Below are 19,819 nucleotides of genomic sequence, written 5' to 3'. Positions count from 1 at the left end.
GATAAAGTTTGCAGGGTATTTGTGACTTTAGCCTTGAAGAAATTCCTGTCTTGTGTATCAACTCTCATTTTAGAAGTTTTCTGGAGTCTTCTTGGCCAAATTGATCAGGGAATGTGAAGGTGCTGGTGAGTGTCTCAGTTCCAAGCACTTGGGGTTAATAACAGTAGTTCTGGAGGATCAGATGATTCACAGCATTGTTGATAGCATTTCTCAGCCTGGAGAATCTCCTGCAGCTCTCAGAATTACCTTCTGAACTTGTGGGTGAGCATGAAGAGAGCCCTCCCTTCTGAATGCTCTGTGGTTTAAAGCCACAGTGCTATTTTTGAGCTCAGTGACAGACAGGACTAAATGGCAGGAGCCCAAGCCACTCCTTCAGAGTGAATAAATGCTGAAGAGCTGTTCCTAGAATGCCAGCTGTGCACAGCCCCATGTTCCATTGTCTCCTTGGAGGTACAACATGCTCGATATGCAGCAGGTACTGAACCTCCCTGCTGCCCTAATTCCACACCCCACTCTCATCCTCTGCCCCTCTGCATTCATGGCTTGCCAAACCTCTGGAAAAGTCTCCAGCTTGTGCTCTCTGGAGCCATCACCTCTTCCCTCTCCTGGGGATCCTCAGTTCCCTAAGCTCCCTGAAGCCACCATGCCTTAAGCCTTGTCACAAATATCTTTGGGATTCTTCTTCATCCTATTATCTTTCATTTTCTTCCCCAGTGCCTTCCTGGGAATTCTGCCCAGTCCATCTCTCCCAGTTCAGTGCTTACATGAACTCCTGCAGCAGACAAAGGCTAAAATCAACTGCAATTCAAATTATACTCATGGAAGTATAAAGTTTACATGGTTCTTTATAAACTGTAACCATAAACACCTGGAGATGATTTTCAGCACCTCACCAGTGCTCACAATCCTTGGCAATGAAGGCAACTGGAGACTGCAGTGAAAGCTTAAAGTGTGACCCCCATTCCCATGGTTTTGTGTTTGAGGTTTCCTGCCCATGTCCAGAAGGATGCTTATTGTGGATAAAGCAGTGCAGAATTCCTCAGCAGCCTCACACAGAGCCCAGATGATGACTTGGAGAGGGCTGTGCTCCTCAGGCTGTTTGAACACACAGCACAGCCCGGATCTGTTGTAAGTACAGCAGTTACTGTGCAAACCACCAGATGAAATGGATGATATTGTCAGGTGAATTAATCCCCAAACACCAGAGGTTTATGTCCAAAAAAGGAGCCAGCAAGGCCTGAAGAACTGAATCCCAAGAGAAGCTGAGCTGGACAGAAATCAGAACAATGAAAGGCACAGTGAGCAGTGAAGGAGCTGGTGAGAAGTGTGAGAGTGACCCCCAGGGAATGGCCACACCGTGCTCTGCCCTCTTTTCCTTGGAGATTGAGCACAGGACAGGGTAGATCTATTGATGTGCTCTGGGTGCCCCAGAGAGCTCCACTCAACTGCCTGGGCTGAGTGCTGGGCCCCTGTACAGTTCATCTCCTTTCCATTGCATGGAATAAAGCTTTTCTTTCCAAAACACAAAGCACTGCTTGTGTGGGGGTGTGTGAAGCTTTGGGAACTCAAGACACGTCCACTGCCAGAAGCACTTCCCAACAGAAGTGACTTCAGGGAGATCATGAGCTTATATTTCCTCATGTCACTGGCAGAAAATGCTGTGCCATCAAAAGATGAAGCAGAAATAGACTTCTCTTTTCATTAGAAGTTTATGCATGACCGGAAGAGTGAAGCACTTCCTGCTTAAGTTTAGAAATAGGAGGGAGCTCCGAGTTGTACCCAGCCCAGAGCATCACTCTCAGAACAGCTGAAGGAGGAGAGAACAGAGGGGAACAAGAATGGCAGAAAATGTCATGAACTCTTACTTGAACTTGCCTGAATTAACCAGGCCCAGAATCCAGACGGTCCCTGATGTCCAAGGTAGGTCCAGTGCTGAGCACTGAGCTTTCTTTGCATTCTCCAGATTCTCTCTCCCATATCTGCTGAGAGAGTTCCTTGGAGCACAAGGGAAGCATGAGGGCCAGTGCTGGAAAACTGCAGGTGCAGTGTCCAGATAGGGTTATTTATATTTACAAAGACAAGTTGTTATCAGATCTACTTTTCTCTTGCTAAGGTGCAAGTGTGAGGCAGTGTCTCTGGTGTGATATGAGGAGCAGTTTTTATCCATTTTGGAGACTATTCCAGAGCTGAGCATCCATTGCTCCTGCCCCAGGCCTGGTGTCCCCCAGCAGACTGAGATTCCTGCAGCAAAGTGCTGAGGATGGAGTGGCTGCTGTTGCTGGAGTTTGCAGCACCTGGTGCACAGCTGTTCCTGCTCCCTGAGCACAGCAGGCATTGCCTGAGGGCTCCTCCTGCTGCTCTGGCTGTACCAACTGCTGGTGTAATGCACAGGTGTGAAATGGTTCATGGACAGGTTTAGTCTGATTTAGGGTCAAACACTTTGCGAAACTCTAACCGAGGACTTATTTTTTTTACTGAGTTTAAAATTATTGCGTGTTTGCACTTGTTTTGCAATGTCTTCATAAAAATGCTTCTCAAAAAATTCAGGTTTCATACAATGTGTTCCTATATTTCATTTTCATTTTTCTGTCTTTCTTTTCCACCTTTCACTCAGACAGAAATTACTTCTTGCCACCCAGTGATTGTCTTCAGTTCATATTGTGAACCCTCTGCATGGCTTTTCAGACGTGTGGAGTTATGAACACCCCAGGAAACAGGGTTTTATCACCCCTTTCAACAAGTGAATTCACAGTTAACTTGACAGAGAACCACAGTAGATGTCACCTGATTGAATTGTTCACTTTCCTTATAATTTCAAGTTTTTATACAGTTTCAATAACATTTTTATGTATCTCTTCTTGTGCCTTTCTAGGAAATGGCTGCCAGCTGCTTTCTTATTTTGTGCACAAATCTTATCCAATACTTATCCCTACCTTCCAGAAAAGAGCTGGTTTCCTTCCTGGATGCCAATCTCTCAGAGCAGCCCTTTTTAGCTCCCCTTTACTGAGCCCCCTCCCTTCAGGCAGCCCCTCTCTCACCCACCCACCCTCTGTGTGTCCTTGTGCAATCCAGGCTGGGAGGACTCTCCTGCTTTTCACCTCTCCTCAATCCATTGCTGGGCTGGGATCTGTTCAGTTCCCTGAGCACAGGGCTCCAGGGCCAGTGGGGAAGCAGCAGGGACATTGAGCCTGGCTCCAGCAGGGAAAGCTGGAAGGCTCCAGATTGCCAGTGGGAGCCTGAAAAGGCACCTTGGGATGCAGAGGGAAGGGGCTTTATTGCAGCTGCTGCCCAGATCTGTGTTTCTGCTCCTCTCCAGGTAAAAGCCATTGCTCCAGAGCTCTGAGTTCCAGAGTTGCTGCACTGGCTGCTGTCCTGGCTGTGATGATCCTCGTAGTGGTCATAGCCCTGTATGTGACACTCAGGGGTAAGTCCTGCTAAAAATGTAACCCTGGCCAGGAATTTGTGTCTGTGCCACTGACTGAGGTGCAGGCCAGGACATCCAAGGCCAGGGCAGTGGAAGTGTGTTGTGAAGGCAAAGGACAGCAGTTTTTAGCCAACCATTGCTGGAAGAGGAAAAAAAAAAACAAACAAAAAAAGGGAAGTGGTTTGAAAGTTTTAAAATCCATCAGATAAAAATCCAAAACCCACTTGAAAACTGACAATGTTCAAACACTGCAGAACTGGCGATGCAAATGTTTTAAAGAAACAAGTCAAGATCAGATAATGCTTATCCTTAATGTGATTGTAAATCCTTGAGAATATTTTGAGTTGATGATATTGTATCATGGCACCCAGGTATGATACCAAAACTCTGAAAATAATTCTGAATAAAAGCTCATTTGAGAGAGATGGCAAAGTTACACCTTAAAGGAATTTTTGTCACCTTTCTGAAAGAAAAGCCTTGTGCTCAGTGTCTGAATGGATATCACTGATCTCAGAACAATATCTGAGCCACCTAGAAAGATGCATTCATTCCACAGAAAAAAAATATTTATATCTCCATGAAAAACATAATTAGTATTAGAGCCATGTGGTACATTCTTTGAAAGTTGTCAAGGGATAAGTTTTAAATGTCAGATATTGCTTGTTGTCTCATTCCATATTTTGATAATTGAGTCAGTCTGAAAGGTTTCCACAACCAACCCCACTCACATCCCAGAGTCTCCCAGCTTCTCAGAAGTGGTGAACAATTGTCAAAACCTTTAATGTGTTTGGTGTAAAACACAGGCTTAGGTGGGGTAATTGCTTTTTGTATTTCAAGGCAAAGAGTACAGGGAACATATCTGATAGTGCTCTGATGTGTGTCAAATGGGCAATACCAGAGACAGGGCAAATTAAAAACAAAGAATAAACAAATAGGACAACCTAAGGAGGTGGAATTAGCTGCATTGAATAGAGCACAAAATGTGCAGTTATGTCATTTGTCTCTCATTGCTGTGGATCTGTGTGTGCTGTGCTCACATCCACTTTGCTCTGAGAAGGGCTGCAGCAGTTCTGGCTCAGTGCCAGAGTTTGGCCCTTTGGAACCAAGGCCACACCTTGGTGTGTGCTGCAGCTCTGGGGGCTGTTTGCAAGGAATGAGCAAAGAGGGGAGTTGGCATTTTGTGTTGGGTGATGGGGGAGCCCAAGAGGTGCAGCAGGAGCTCTGACACTGTGTGCCACAGGGGTCATTCCTTGCAAGTACAAACTGTATTCTGATTTCTGGGTGGTCCAACAGCAGGCAGCCAACAGGACTCCACAGCATTGACCTCCCCCAGCCAAATGTCTCAGCACCACTGTCCCCCACCAGCCAAGAGGACTCAACAAAGTCACCCCCCAGCCATGGAGAGGCTCCAGGTAGGCAATCCAATGTGCCTGTGCTGCTTTGCCAAGGCCCCTCCATTGCCAGCCTTTGATCTCAGTGCAATTCCATGTGGTTTTTAGGAGCTGCTGGATGCCCAACCCAAGTGTCTCCTGCAGGCCCTGTCTCCCTGAATGCCATCCCCCTTTCCAGCTCCCCCTCTCTGCTCCTGCTGCTGCCCTGCCTGGCAATGCACACAAATGTTGGTGCTTTCAGCAGCACCTCTGCTGCCCAATTGTGCATCAGGCAAAGCAGACTCTGGCAATGGGAGAGCTGCTTTTGTGCCCTGAGCATTTCTCTGTCTGGCCTGAGCAAGGATGGCAAAGGCTGGGTCATGTTTGCTGTGCTGCTCCCTGTCTGGCTCCTGCCTGGTGATTTTGGGCTGGGATCAGCTGCAGAGCCTGTGGGGGATCCCTGGTGCTCTGGTGCCAATTCTGAGCAGGAGCACACAGGCATTTGTGTGCCTGCAATTGCCTCTCTGACCTCTCTTTTGTCATGGCATCCATTTACCATCTCTATTCTTGTTCTAATTTTCTATTTTTACTTTGACAGTTAATCCAATGCAGTGTTCACAAATTGAACATCACTGATGTTAATTCCACAAGCCAGCAGAATTCATTTAAACTGACAGAAAATCTTTTCTCTGTGTGGAGATTGAACCCAGGGGGCTCAGTGCTTGATACCTGGATGGTTTTGAGCATTACATAAATATGGAGCATTCTGTGTCTTATTTTGTGGTCTTGGACATCCTGCTCTGGCCAATACCTGAGTAGGGAGTTGGACTTGGGGATGTAAAAAGGTCAATTCAAGCCTGAACCACTCTGCTGGTGTGTGCTCAGGACAGCAGAGCTGATGTTCCCAGAGATCCTCTAGAACTTTCTTTTTATTTTCTTATTGTGAATTCACATCAGATCTGTTACCTGCTAGTGCCTGGATGAAAAGAGAGCTCTAAGAGTGGGGTGAAAAAACAGCATTAGCATTATCTCCCCGCAGATATCCCTTGGGATTTGTCAGTATATCCATGTTGTATTTAGGCCATACATCTTACAGTTCTTGAGGCTCTCACAAGGAGCTGCCTTGAACTGACAGATCTGCCCAGTTCTTACTCAGTCAATTCTGACACAAGGGATTAATTCATCTTCCCTACCATGCCCTTCTCTGCTGAATGCTTCCTGCAGAGCCACCCATCCTGCCTGGATGCCAATCTCTCAGAGCAGCCCTTTTTAGCTGCCCCTTACTGAGCCCCCTCCCCTTCAGGCAGCCCCTCTCTCACCCACCCACCCTCTGTGTGTCCTTGTGCAATCCAGGCTGGGAGGACTCTCCTGCTTTTCACCTCTCCTCAATCCATTGCTGGGCTGGGATCTGTTCAGTTCCCTGAGCACAGGGCTCCAGGGCCAGTGGGGAAGCAGCAGGACATTGAGCCTGGCTTCCAGCAGGGAAAGCTGGAAGGCTCCAGATTGCCAGTGGGAGCCTGAAAAGGCACCTTGGGATGCAGAGGGAAGGGGCTTTATTGCAGCTGCTCCCCTAATCTTTCCTTTTTTCTGTCTCTCTCTAGGCAAAAGCTGCTGTTCCACAACACGAGTTGCTGTCCTGGTTACTGAGATATCCTGCTCCTCCTCACTGCTGTGTTTCAGATGCTCCCATGTAAGTGCTCTAAATGTAATAACAACAATTAATTTGTGTCTCTGTCCCACTGACTGAGGTGCAGGCCATGGCATCCAAGGCCAGGAGGAGCAGAGGTTTGGTTTGAAGGTAAAGGATGGCAATTTTCAGCCAACCATGGCTGTAAGAAGAAATGTATCTGAGAATGAAGTGTTTGAAGGGTCATATTAAAAAATAAAAATTTTTTGAGAAGCCAAAACCTGATAGAAAACTGACAGTGTTCAAACACTGAAGAATTTATTATGGAAATGTTTGAAAGAAACAAAATCAGATAATGCCTATTGCACTTTTAATTGGGATATGGGTGAATATTTCAATCCTAAAATAATTAAGTATAAAAGCTAACTTGATAAAGACAGCAAATTTCAAGGTGACATTTTAAATGGAGTTGTTGTCACCTTCTTCAAATCAAAGCCTTGTGCTCAATTTCTATATGCATACTCACTTTATAACAACACCTAATATTTTAGAGAAAGTAAACATCACCATCTGCATTTTAAAAATTAAGAATAAAAGAAATCAAAATCAAAGCAATGTGGCACTTCTTTTGAAAATTTTCAAGGAATCATTTTGAAATTTCAGATTATTGTGTTTGTTAATTTCCATCCTTTGATACTTGATCAAACTTGAGACCCTTCCATGATCAATCCCAGATTCTGAGTAAATCATGCAAATTAAGTTTAGAAACTCAATGACACAAATGGCCTTACACAAAAACTCTGCAGAAAACACTTCTGATACCAAATGACACCAAGAATCTTGGGAGACCAGGAAAATGTTCTCAGTGCAGCTTCACTGGGAGAGAATAGCAACCCAATTCCCTTGGATCTGGGAGACAGGTTTGGAGCATGAATAATAATTGAGAATTAAATTTGAATTAATTTTCTTGAGTCCTAAATGTTTCCTTACTGTTTAAACTCAGTCTAATTAGTGCCCTTTAATTTCACCAGATAGGATGAAAATGCAATGTGTTGGCATCAGGGATCCCAGAGGAGCCTTCCAGGTCACAAGCCAGTGCTCTTTAAATAGCACCCAGCTGTGATGGATGGTGCATCTTACTCCCATCCAGACAAAATACTGAGTGCCAGAGTCACCTCAGTGACACAGCCTGGCAGTTTTCCAGTCAATTCAGTCTTCCCAAGTCACTGTCACTTGTGCTGGAGCCCTGCTCTCCTGGGCCTGCCTGGAACCCTGCCTGCCCATGGGAAGTGGGGAATGAATTCCCTGCTTTGCTTTGCTTGCATGCAGGTTTCTCTTTTTCTAGTAAACTGTCTTTATCCCAGCCCAGGAGTTTTCCCACTTTTCCCCTTGCCCATCTCCCTTCTGCTCTCTGCCATGCAGGGGCAGGAGCCAGTGGCTTTATGGGGATTGTTTCCCAGCTGGTGTCCAATGCCAAGAGGCCCAGAGGTGCCCCTGGGGCTCCAGGAGATCCCATAGAGGGGATCCTGAGCACAGCAGGATGATCCCCTCTCCCAGGGGCTGCTGAGGCTGTGTTTGATGGCCAGGACAGGCTTTGCCCTCTGGGCTGCCAGGGCACTGCTGGCTCCCCTGAGTCTGGGGCCTCACCAGCACATCAGGCTGGGCATGGCACTGCTCCTGCCACATTCCATCTGCCCTGGGCAACCAAAGCCAAAGGAATCTGCCATCTTCAGCTGGGAATTGCTGCTGACACATAGGATGTGTCCTCCCTCAGTTACTGCCAGCACAATGTCCTCACAGCTGCCACCGTCCTGCTCTAGGAAAGCTTTAATCCTGCAGGAATGACAAACCTGCAAAGCCAAGGGCTTATTTAGCCTGAACTATCCCACTGAAATCTTTGCATCTGGAGAACCTTCTGTACTTCCTGAAACAGGCTGGACCAATCCCCCTTCCTGAATGATGACTCTCCAGCTTTTCACCTCTCCTGAATCCATTGTTAGGTTGGGATCTGTTCAGCTCCCTGAGCACAGGGCTCCAGAGCCAGTGGGGAAGCACCAGGACATTGAGCCTGGCTCCAGCATGGAAATCTGGAAATCTCCAGAGTCCCAGTGTGAGCCTGAAAAGGGCAGCTTGGAATGCAGAGGGAAGGTTCTTTCTGTCCAGCTGTTGCCCACACCTTTCTTTTTCTGTCCCTTGCAGGTAGAAGGCCTTGTTCCAGAGCACACATTGCTGTGCTGGTTGTTGTCCTGGTTCTGGCTGTGCTGGCCCTCACTCTGTCTTGGACAGTCCCAGGTAAGCCCTGCTGAAAATGGAAGCCTGGACATTCATTTGTGTCTCTCTGCCACTGCCTGGTGGCCAGGCCATGACATCCCAAGCCAGAGGAGCAGAAGTCTGGTGGGAAGGTCAAGGACAGCAGCTTTTAGCTGCCCATGGCTGTAGGGGGAAATCTGCAGAAAAGTCGATGGGTTTGAATGTTCAAATTCCAAAAGAATAAATGGTGCGTCAAAAGAGAAAACGACAATGTGCAGACACTGAGGAATTATGGTACAACTGTTTTGAGGAAACCAGTCAAGATCAAATAATACCTGTTGGTCTTGTGGATTGCAATATTTGAGAATCTTTCAAGGTGATGATGTTGTCTCATGGCGCCAAGATATGACATCAAAAATCTTACAAAATTTATGAATTACAACTCACTTGAAGGAAGCATCAAAGTCAGAACTTAAAGGAATTTATTTGCTTCTTATTTTAGTAAAAACCTTCTCCTCAGTCTCTGCATTGAGTTCATTACTCTTGTTATGTTTCATGAATCGTTAAATAATATTTTGATGAAAAATTATTTTTATCGCCACCAGAAAAAAAATTCATTTGAAAATTTCTCTGAATGTTTTCAAGACATCCAATTTTAAATTTCAGATGCCATTTCTTCTTTCCCTCCTTTGATAGCAGAGAACACTTAAGAAGCTTCCACAACCAATCACTCTCAAGTGCCAGAGTTTATCCCCTGCTCAGAGAAGCACATGGGGAAGACATGGCAAAGCCTTGGCCCTTGGAACTTTAGAAATAGGGCTGGGGAGGCAATTCATTGTTCTTGTTCAAGGCAAAGTGTTCAGGTTTGATATGTGACATTACCCTGACATTAAAAAGTGTCAAACACCAGGGAATGGGAGAAATTAAAATCAGCTTCTAAACCAGCACAAAGTAACCACGTTTAATTAGCATTTAATGCAGCTTTAACTTTACCATGAGAGAGGAGTCCTTAGACTTGAATCCAGGTCCGGCTTTAGTTACAGTTCCTTTGTGGGTTCAGTATGGCCTTGGTGACCAGAAATATAAATAGACAAAGAACCTTCCATGCAGATGGAACTTGAGAAACTAAATCATTATTGAGATACAACTTGTATAAATGAACCTTTTCTCAGTGGAACCTGACCTGATTATTTTATAATTTTTATAGCAGTATCACGAGCAAACAGGCAGAGTTTACATTCTGTGTTGGGTGATGGGGGGTCAGAGAGGTCCAGCAGAGCTCTGATAGTTCATGGTATAGTGGTCATTCCTTGCAAGTAGAAATTGTGTTCTTATTTCCAGATGGTCCAGTTGCAAACAGTCAACAGGAATCAACAACGTGGTACCCCACCAGCAAACAGGACACAACACAAATGACCCCCCACCAGACAAGAGGGCTCAACAAAGTCACCACACAGGCAGGGAGAGGCACCAGGTAGGCAATCCTCTGTCATTCCAAAGGGAGTTGTCAGGAGCCTGTTGGATTGACTTGTTAAGGGGAACAGCAAAGGAACTGTGTGAGGATTTTGTTCAGAAGGAAAACAAACAACCCCTCTGCCATGTCAGAAGCTCTGGAGCCCATGGAGGGTTTTGCATTTGCACCTCCTTTGGAAGCAGTGGCTGGCTCAGCTCTGCATTCCTGCTGCACAGGCAGAAGTGATGCCTCTGTGCTGCCAGAGCAGAGCAGTGTGAGGCAGGGCAGGGACAGGAGGAACAAATGCCTCTGGTAGCCAGCCCTGCAGGGAGCAGGATGGACAATGTGCCTGTGCTGCTTGCCAAGGCCCCTCCATTGCCAGCCTTTGATCTCAGTGCAATTCATGTGGTTTTTAGGAGCTGCTGGATGCCCAACCCAAGTGTCTCCTGCAGGCCCTGTCTCCCTGAATGCCAATCCCCCTTTCCTGCTCCCCCTCTCTGCTCCTGCTGCTGCCCTGCCTGGCAATGCCACACAAATGTTGGTGCTTTTCAGCAGCACCTCTGCTGCCCAATTGTGCATCAGGCAAAGCAGACTCTGGCAATGGGAGAGCTGCTTTTGTGCCCTGAGCATTTCTCTGTCTGGCCTGAGCAAGGATGGCAAAGGCTGGATCGTGTTGCTGTGCTGCTCCCTGTCTGCCTCCTGCCTGGTGATTTTGGGCTGGGATCAGCTGCAGAGCCTGTGGGGGATCCCTGGTGCTCTGGTGCCAATTCTGAGCAGGAGTACACAGGTATTGTGTGTGCTGCAATTGCCTCTCTGACCTCTCTTTTGTCATGGCAATCCTTTGGTCAGTGTGAACATGGATTTTTCCACACCTCTTCTTCCCTTCTGCAGGCTGTTCCCCACCATGGAAAAAACATGGGAGAAAATGCTACTTCTTTTCTACAGAGCAGAGAAAGAAGGACTGGAATTCCTTCCCGTGCAGAATGCGCTGCCATGGGCTCAGACCTGGTGATCAATTGAGAGCAGGGAAGAGCTGGTGAGATCCAAGTGCTGGGGCAGCTGCTCAGGGGCTGGAGCTGCCTGGCCAAGGGCTGAGCAGTGACACTTGTGCCAGCTCCTGCCACATGTCCTTGGGCTCTGGGCCGTGCTGCCAGCCATGGACACCCCAGTGCTGGCAGTGGGAGCCAAGCCCTGCCCAGGGAGAGGCCTCCTGGGCCTTGGAGTGCTGGCCCTGGGAGCTTCTGTGGCCAGGCCTGATGCCATGGGAAGGAGCAAACTCCCTGCCCAGCTGGCTGGGGTTCTACAGGGATTTACTCACAGGCCAAGGAGGTTGAACAGACACTCCTTGTGAGAGCCATGGCTGTGACAAACCTGAGAAGGCTTTGCCACCCTCATCAGAAGGGAAAAGTGTACCCCGGTATCGAGTCACACCTCTTGAAAAAAATACAGCTATAATGGCAGCACAGGTGTATTTTTACATTTTTATACTCATAAGGGGCTGCTAAAATGGAGAAATGCATGCTCTGGAGCCTTGGGCAGAGTGGCTGTAGCTGGGTGCACACTGCACTCTCTGTGCTGGCTGTTTAGCACTGAGACTTCTGTGCCTCTGCTGAAGAAAATGTCATTTTCATTGTTTCATTGTATTCCCATTGTTGGCTTCCTTTCCAGAGTTACCTTCTCACACAATCACGATATGGGTACTACTTACTTGGTCTCAGATACTCTCCAGAGGAGCAGAAGTGGAAGTGGATCAACAACGTGGAGCATGACCCAGCCATGTGAGCTCATTCCAGCAAGTCCCTGCCATGCAGTGTCTGGGAAGGGAAAATGCCAAAGGCAGAGCAAAGAGCAGAGAGCCCAAGGGAGATCAGGGCCTGTGCTTTGGGGGAAGCTGATTCCTGGAGATGCAGGTGCTTGAGCACATGGCTGTGCCAAGGCCAGGGAGCCTTTCAGTGCCAGGGAGCACAGGGCTGTCCTGTCAGGATGGCAGGAGAGGACACAGCTGTAGTTGTGCTGGGCAAGGAAGGATGGGAGTGGATGCAGTTCCCTGGGGAAAGGAAGGAGACAGGAGGCAGGGACAAGAGAGAGGGTGATGGCAGCACCATTGGCTGCAGGGGAGCAAAGCAGGGGAATGTTTCTGCATGGGAAAGCATTGCCCAGAAACTTTTGTGGAGATGTGGGGGCAAAAGTGAGGAATGGGAGGGAGATTGCAGCAAGGCAGTTCCTGATGGCAGTGAGAGTAACTGAGCTGAGCAGGTGCCACTCTGCCTTTCACTGCATGTCAGGAATGGAATCACATTTGACTTTTTTCCCGACAGATTCAGTACACGGACCTGTTAGCGGTATCACTGCACGGTCATTGGATTGGTAATGTATCAACTGCACCTTGTATGGAACCCGAAACAACAAAAACATGTGTGAAAAAACTGTAACAATTTGAAAAAGGCATCAGAAGGAGAGCTAAAAACAAGAGCTCCAGGCTGATATGTTATCCCAGCTTCCCGTAGGAAACGTGGATGGGATGTGTCTCATTTCTCTTCACCTGCCCAATCTCTGCTCCCAGGGACTCCTGCAGCCCCCTCCAGACTCATGGCCAAGCTCAGCCCAGCCTTTCCCTGATGCTGTGTGAGCCTGGCTGGATCCCCTCTGGAAGAGCTGGCTCTGGCACACAGGAGCACTCTGGGACTGTCTCATGCCACAGGTGGCACCTGCAGGCAGGCAGTGCCAGGGGAGAGGAGTCCAGGCTGGGGCCAGGGCTGATCCCAACCAGATCCTGGCTCTGCAAGTCCCATCCATGCACAGCCCAGTGTTCCCAGCCCTGCCTGTGCCCAAGGAGACCCTTCCCCAGCTGGTCACAGCCTGGCCTTGCCTGCAGCCACAAGGGAAGGGCAGCACAGATTTGTGGTTGGGATCTGGTGGGGAAGGGCAAGGCCAGTCCTTGCCAGGATGGACAGGACAAAGTCAGGGGTGGGTGTGGATAAACCTTCTGCTGTCCCAGACTGTTCCATGAGCACATGGGATCCCAGAGCCTGTGGGGGAAATGGGAATCAGCAGAAGGGAAAGGATCCTACCACAGCACAGCTCTGGCCATAAAATCAGCCCCAGTCCTGTGTGGGGAAGGGAAGGAGTGTCAGATTTGGGATCTGCTGGGAAAGGGCACAGGATGGAGAGCAGCAGAGACCACGAAGGCCTGAAGAGCAGAGTGCCAAGAGAAGCTGAGCTGGACAGAAAACAGAACAATGAAAGGCACAGTGAGCTGTGAAGGAGCTGGTGAGAAGTGTGAGAGTGACCCCCAGGGAATGGCCACACCGTGCTCTGCCCTCTTTTCCTTGGAGATTGAGCACAGGAGGAAATGATTCCTGAGAGCTTTCCTGCTCAGAAAATTCAAGCCAACAGCAGAAATAGGGAGCACCAGGAAAAGTGAGCTGTGATCAGGAGACAGGGAATGTCACCAATGCTCTCCCCATGTGCTTCAGTGGCTCTTGGGAGCCTGGGCCTTCTGTGACTCCAAGAATTTTCCTTCTTAGTGTGTCCTTGGAGGCAGAATCATTCCTCCTTTACTGGTGCCTTTCATGGCTCTCTCCATCAGCTGCAGGATGGAGAAAGCTCTGTGAAGTCCTTGAGGAAGTGACACTGCTGGCCTGGTTTACCACTGGGAAAACATTTGCTCTGTCAAACAATCTCTACCCAGCATGTTGTGGCCATTGGAAGGGAAAATGGAATCCTACAGGAAAAGCTGTCTCTGTCTGACTTGAAAGCACCTTTTGATGTTCCTCACAGCAGCCTTCCTCCTCACTGACTGCTCTCATCAAGATACTTTGGAAATGGATTTGCACTTCTTTCCCTGACTTTCAATCTGCAAAGAGCAGAGGAAAAATGGAGCTGTAGCAGAACAATGTCAGTGTCAGAGCCCAGGATGTGCAGAGTTATTCCAGAAGGAAGCTGAGCTGGAGGGGCTCTTTGCTTGCAATCACTTTACTGGAGAGGTTGTTACAGCATTCTGTGTTGTGTTATAGATTTCTGCCCTTCTATTTTCATATTGCAGCTGCTGGAATGTGCCCCCTGGGCTCAAGTGGGCTCTCCTGAAGGCAGGGCCAGGGAAAAGCCTCTTCCCTGGGAGCCACTGGCCCTCACTGGGAGCCTTCAGCAGGCAGCAGAGGCAGCAGCTGTGCACCAGAGGGGTGGGAAGGGGAAGCCACCCTGGGGCCTCTGTGGAACTACACAAACCCCACCAAACCCAGAAAGCCACAGGAAGTCTCAGGACTTAGGAGCAGCTCTGGCTTGCAAGGAAATCCCTAGCAAGGGCAGAAGTTTGATTGGAAGTGCTTTGTTTCCTCTGCCTCTGTGCTGCTCTTGTTCACGCTTCTCTGATCTTGTGATCTGCATTTTACAATAAACTTATCCTTTAGAGCTTGTGATTCTTGGATTACCTCTGGCATCCCTGCTGCCAGGGAAGGGTGAAACATTTCCTCTTCACTGTGGTGGGGTGTCATGGTCTGCGTAACCTTAGCAGGGTCGTGATGGTTCGTTCAACCACGGGGTGCAAAGGACAGCAGCAAGAGACTAAGGTTTTGTTCAGCAACAAGGAGCAAAGCAATTTATTGAGCGCCAACAATTCAGTTTTGGGAAATGGTGAGAAGGAGAGAGGAAAAGGTGGTGAAGAGAGGGAGAGAGAGAGAGGAAGACAGAAACAGAGAGACAGAAAGACAGAGAGGCAGGGAGACAGAAAGAAAATGGGGGAATAGCTACCAACAGATGGGACGTCCTCAGATCATCTGGCGATGTCTTCCATCCGTGGGGATAAAGAAGTCTCAAAGGTCTCTTCAGAACACAGTAATTTTACAGTCTGTTTCAAGGTGAGGGGCCAGTGGCCAAAAGGTGGGGAGGTTTACGGACCATTGTGAGTGAGGCCCATCGCTCAGGTGCAGAAGTTTCGGTTCCTTCAGCCCGTCCCTGCCCCAATGCAGTGCAGCCTGACAGCACAGCACACACCCAACACAGTCCCTTGGCAAGCATCCACCTTGGCCAGGCCCAGCAGCTCCTGTCCAGAGTGAGAGGTGGCTCCAGGGGTCTCAAGGGTCTCAGGGTCTCAGTCTCTGACAATGATTGTGAGGCAGATCAGGCAATCTTCAGACCGACCCTTACACCACCCCGTGACTCACGATCACTGTCAGCAGCGCTCCTTCGGGGTGTTGGTCCGAAGTCTTCAGGACTTGTCCGAGTTGGCAGCATATCCTGGAAAAACAGAGACAGAAAAATGGACAGAATAGAAAAGTAGGAAAAGGTAAGGGAAAGAAAAAAGTGAAAACAAAACAAATAATCAATTTTCAATTATTCAATTGTTTTTCATTACATTGAAACAATTAATTTCAGATTACAAAGAAAATAATCAATTTCATTAAAAAATACAATGCAACTAAAATAATCAATTTTAATCAATATTCAGAATATAATACAACGAAACAAAGCAATTTTAAATAATATTAAAAATATAAGAAAATCAACAATAATCAATTTTAATTAATATTCAAAAATGCAACAAAACCAAAAAAAGCAATTTTAATCAATAACAGGTTCTACAAAAGCAAAACCACACCTTGCAATTTTAGTAAATTTACAGACACAAAGACTTAAATCATTTTCTGTACTCCCTACTAAAACAAGAAAAACAAAGAACAAAAAACTATTACAAGCAGTTTTTAAGCATGCACACCTATTGCCTAAATACATATACCAGTACTGTTTCAAGGAATTTCATTTGGATGATTTTCAAAGTTACAATCATTCTGTTCTGTGTCTGAGCAAATCTTGAGCTCTGATTGCATTACTTTCACAGATAAACTCTCATTGTTCCCAGACAATGCAAGTTTCCAAATTAACAGTTTGCCACTTCCCACCAATTTGACGGGCCCATTCTCTATGCTCAAAGGATAGAGAACAGCTCCGTCATGATTCAGCCCTAAAGCAATGACAGGGAATATTGAATGCACTGAAGCATTGTGTATCATCCGTACAAAGGCTGTGGCTGTGTTTGTGCTGGGGTTGTAGGTAAAATTTAGCAGGTTCCACCAGGATTGGAATTCTCTTTCAAAGTTAGTGGCACTATCCCAGATTATTCTCCAAATTTCAGTAGGAAAAGGGCTTTCCTTGCCTTCTCTTATAATACAGGCAGCAACTGATTGCATCCACAATTGAGCCTGGACACAACTAAGAGTTAAAGAAATGTTAGAGCCAATTTATCCATCAGTATTTCTGAATCACTGCTATTCAAAATTCCCAATCTTGTTCCCAAAACACCAGTTATGTCTCTTATTATTATTATTATTATTGTTCATTTCTTGAAAGAATTATTGACAATTTGTCTTGTTTTAAAAACTATGCCAAATTAAACAATTTTAATAACATATGGTCCAATTTCAAAAATTTTCAGGCTCAGCATAACCGGTGGTTGGGTGTTAGGTGTTACAACATTAATATTAAGTTATCCCCAGTATTTTGTATTATTTTTACCGCACATGACTTTATGGGAAAAATTGTACAACAGTTAAGTTTAACTAACAACTCTGATTTTGGATTTCACAATATAAAACACGACTGTGAGATCCTGTGCCATAACTGTATACAGGTTCGATGAGGGATTCAGCAATTAATCTTCATGTTCTGTGAAAGAGGAGGGGGTTAAATCCCACAAAGAGGCAGGGGTTAAATGATGGAACTATTCAGAATGTAACGTGGACTGGAATTCTGTTCTCTGGAGGCTGTGAGGCCACTCTGTACCCCCTTTAAACACAGCACAAGAGTCAGTGTAGATGCAAACAAGAGAGGTTGGAAACACCCCAAACAGCAATCAGCACACTCCAAACTACTATTAGCTCCCCATCTCTTATCATTATTTTCTTAAACCACGAATTTGGTGTTTGTTTGGGGGAAAAAGGAGAGGGTATTGTGATTACTGAGGCAGGTGTGTTTGGGCTGCTAGCCAAGCTCTCAGTTTCTGGAATTGTCAGATTTTTTACAGCTCCTTCTGTCCCTGAGAAGGTGTTACAGCAATGCTCTATCAGGTCATACCACTTCCTAACTGAGGAGCTCTGGGCCACCCTGTCAGGGGAGAGGGTCCCAGTGGTGGTTGTCTTCAATGCCTTCAGTTTCTGAGAAGGTTTTTGAGTTTTCTCTGGGGAAATTCACAAATTAAGGCTTTCCAAATGGGAGATTATTTTTTGTTCAGTATCCCCCACTACTTCTATTTCCCCTCCTCCCACAGAAAAACCATTAATAAATTGATAAACAGCCACGTTGTCAGGTTTGGGTTTTTGGACTGGCCATATAGGAGAGTCAAAAGAAGAATTAATATTTGTTAATGCTGAAATTTGGGCTCCAGTGTCAACTACAAAAGTAATAAGTGCCCACGTAGGACCAACTATTGATGTTATCAATAAATCTGCATTTTCAGGATTTTGGGTGAGCGATCTTAGAAACAACCAATTACCCCCGCCCCTCTCGCCTAAGAGAGACGGAGATTTTAGTTTCCCTGGTTGGGGAGTTGTTTTGGCTCTAGTCCCACAGGTTGAAGTGAAGAATGCTTTGGTTCCCTGCCCACAATCTGTGGGAACAATGCTTTAGCTCAGCGCCTGGAACCTGTGGAAAAGAATTTTTAGGCTCCACCGCAAAATTTTGTAGAACTGGGAGAGCACTGGGCTGGACAGTTGGATCAGATACAGTAGTCTTAGGGCAAGGCCAATTTGAAACTATTTTCGTAAGTTTATCTAGAGTTAAACCATCCATGATTTCTTTGGGAACCCCTTTCTTTATCTCCACACCTCACCAATATTGTCTGGAAGAGAGTTGTTTCACTTTTTCTGATGTAGTGTGTGAAGGAGAAAAGAGTCTGACTCCCTTTATTTTTTCTAATTTCTCTTCAGGAAATTTTACAGGTCCATATTTTCTACTATAATTCCGTAGTTCATCTGCAACTTCACTCCATGTCCACACTCTAACGTTCACTATTAGGAGATTCAATTGTGAACCAGGAAGCTGCTGTGGAGAAATATTGTATGGGGAAGAGTCGACAGAACTGAGTGGTTCGCTTGTATTACTCAAAAACATTTCAAGTCTTTCAACACGGGAGATGGCTGCAATGATTTTTTGAAGAAGAATTGCTGTGGGTTTAAGTGATTCGGGGAGACCACGGATTAAGGGGCATGAATCCAGATGTTACCGGTAATTGCATAGGAGATTCAGAACCAATCATTAATTTTCTTTCATGAATCATTTGCAAGCAGGCAGCTTTTTGGATATTTTCTAGAAGTTGGTCAGAGGTGCCAGTTAAGGCTATAGGGTCTCCTCTTTCTAAGGGGCTAAGTCCCCCTGCCCAATAGGCTGCACGCTGAGTTAAAGACCATGGGTAGCGTTTATCTCCTGTTGTCAAGAAACTCCATGACCCCAGTACCCACAGGTTTCTTGTTCTGATAGCTGAATATAATCTCCCCCTGAGAGAGACACTCGGAATACGTATTCAGTCTCAGACTCATGAGGGAGTCGCCTGTACTCCTTTTTTAATTTAGCTAGTTCAGTGGCAGTGTACAGGGTTAATTTGGAGGGCATAGGTGGGTCAGTGTCGTCATGGCTGAGATTATTGTAGGGTGTTTTAATTACAGGTCTCAGTCTAGGACAGCAATATTCCCCACAGTTTTTCATAAAAGTTAGTTCCTTTGAGGATAGATTTGATTGATATGGACGATTTCCTTCTCCTCTGTTTCTTGAGGTGAATCATTGTGTTTCATAGTGCAGATGTGTTCCCTATTTAGAGCAGATTTTAGAGAACGGATCTCATCCTTCAGTATGTGATTCTCGCTCCTCTCCTCATTTAATTGTTTTTGTAATATTTCCACTAGATTTTGTAAGGAGTCAATAGCTGTTTGTTCCTGACTTTTTTGCTTAAGGCGGGTTTCAACAGCAGCTGTAAGACAAGCCCCCAAAACTGAGCAAAGGATGGTTTTTATTCCTGCCCAGTTTAAGTTTTGTATCATGTTGTAAAGAGTTTATTCTATCCATCACATTTTCGAAATTGAACCAGTTGTCGTGTGCCCATTCTTCCCCGCCTTTAGAAGGTTTGGAATTGTATTTAGCTAGCAAAGCATAAAATGCAGCTTTATCTTCTGTACTATGATTTTCACTCATTTTTTTGAGTTAGAGAAGTAGAACTGCTATAGAAAACTAGTAACTTAAATCACACACACAGCATTCACTGTGTTTAGACCCTTAATTCCCAGAGAAAAAGAAAGAAGCAGAAATTACACACTCATACAAGCTACTCAGGAAGCACACTTTCTTCAAGCAAAGTCAATACAACACATATAACAACAGGAAAAATTTGCACAACTTAAACCTTCACCATGAGTGGAACAGTTAGTGCAGCACCCTTCCTGACTTCAGGAACAGTCAAAAGACAACACAAACAAGTCTTACACAGCTAAATGCTCACTCTGAGTCGAATAGCCTGCACAGCACCCTTCCTGACTTCAAGGACGGTCAAAATCTGAAAACTGGCACCACCAAACACCCTGAGTGTAATGTTTAGTGCAGCACCTTCCTGACTTCAAGGAAGGTCAATGGACAACACAAACAAACACATCCATACACAACCTGCGTAGTACTCCCCCACTAACATTTAGCAAGAGGGGTAATATTACATTCAA

At 46.2% G+C, this 19,819-nt stretch overlaps 1 pseudogene; it reads left to right on the top strand.

Annotated features, from left to right (window-relative positions):
• The first annotated feature begins 1,838 nt into the window (after positions 1–1,838).
• On the top strand, positions 1,839–13,186 carry LOC116995628 (annotated as a pseudogene).
• The last annotated feature ends 6,633 nt before the right edge of the window (positions 13,187–19,819 follow it).

This window comes from Catharus ustulatus, chromosome 4 (assembly GCF_009819885.2).
Source record: "Catharus ustulatus isolate bCatUst1 chromosome 4, bCatUst1.pri.v2, whole genome shotgun sequence".
Taxonomy (NCBI): Eukaryota; Metazoa; Chordata; class Aves; order Passeriformes; family Turdidae; genus Catharus; species Catharus ustulatus.
Note: the sequence above shows the minus strand (reverse complement) of the source record. Positions and strands in the feature narration are given on the sequence as shown.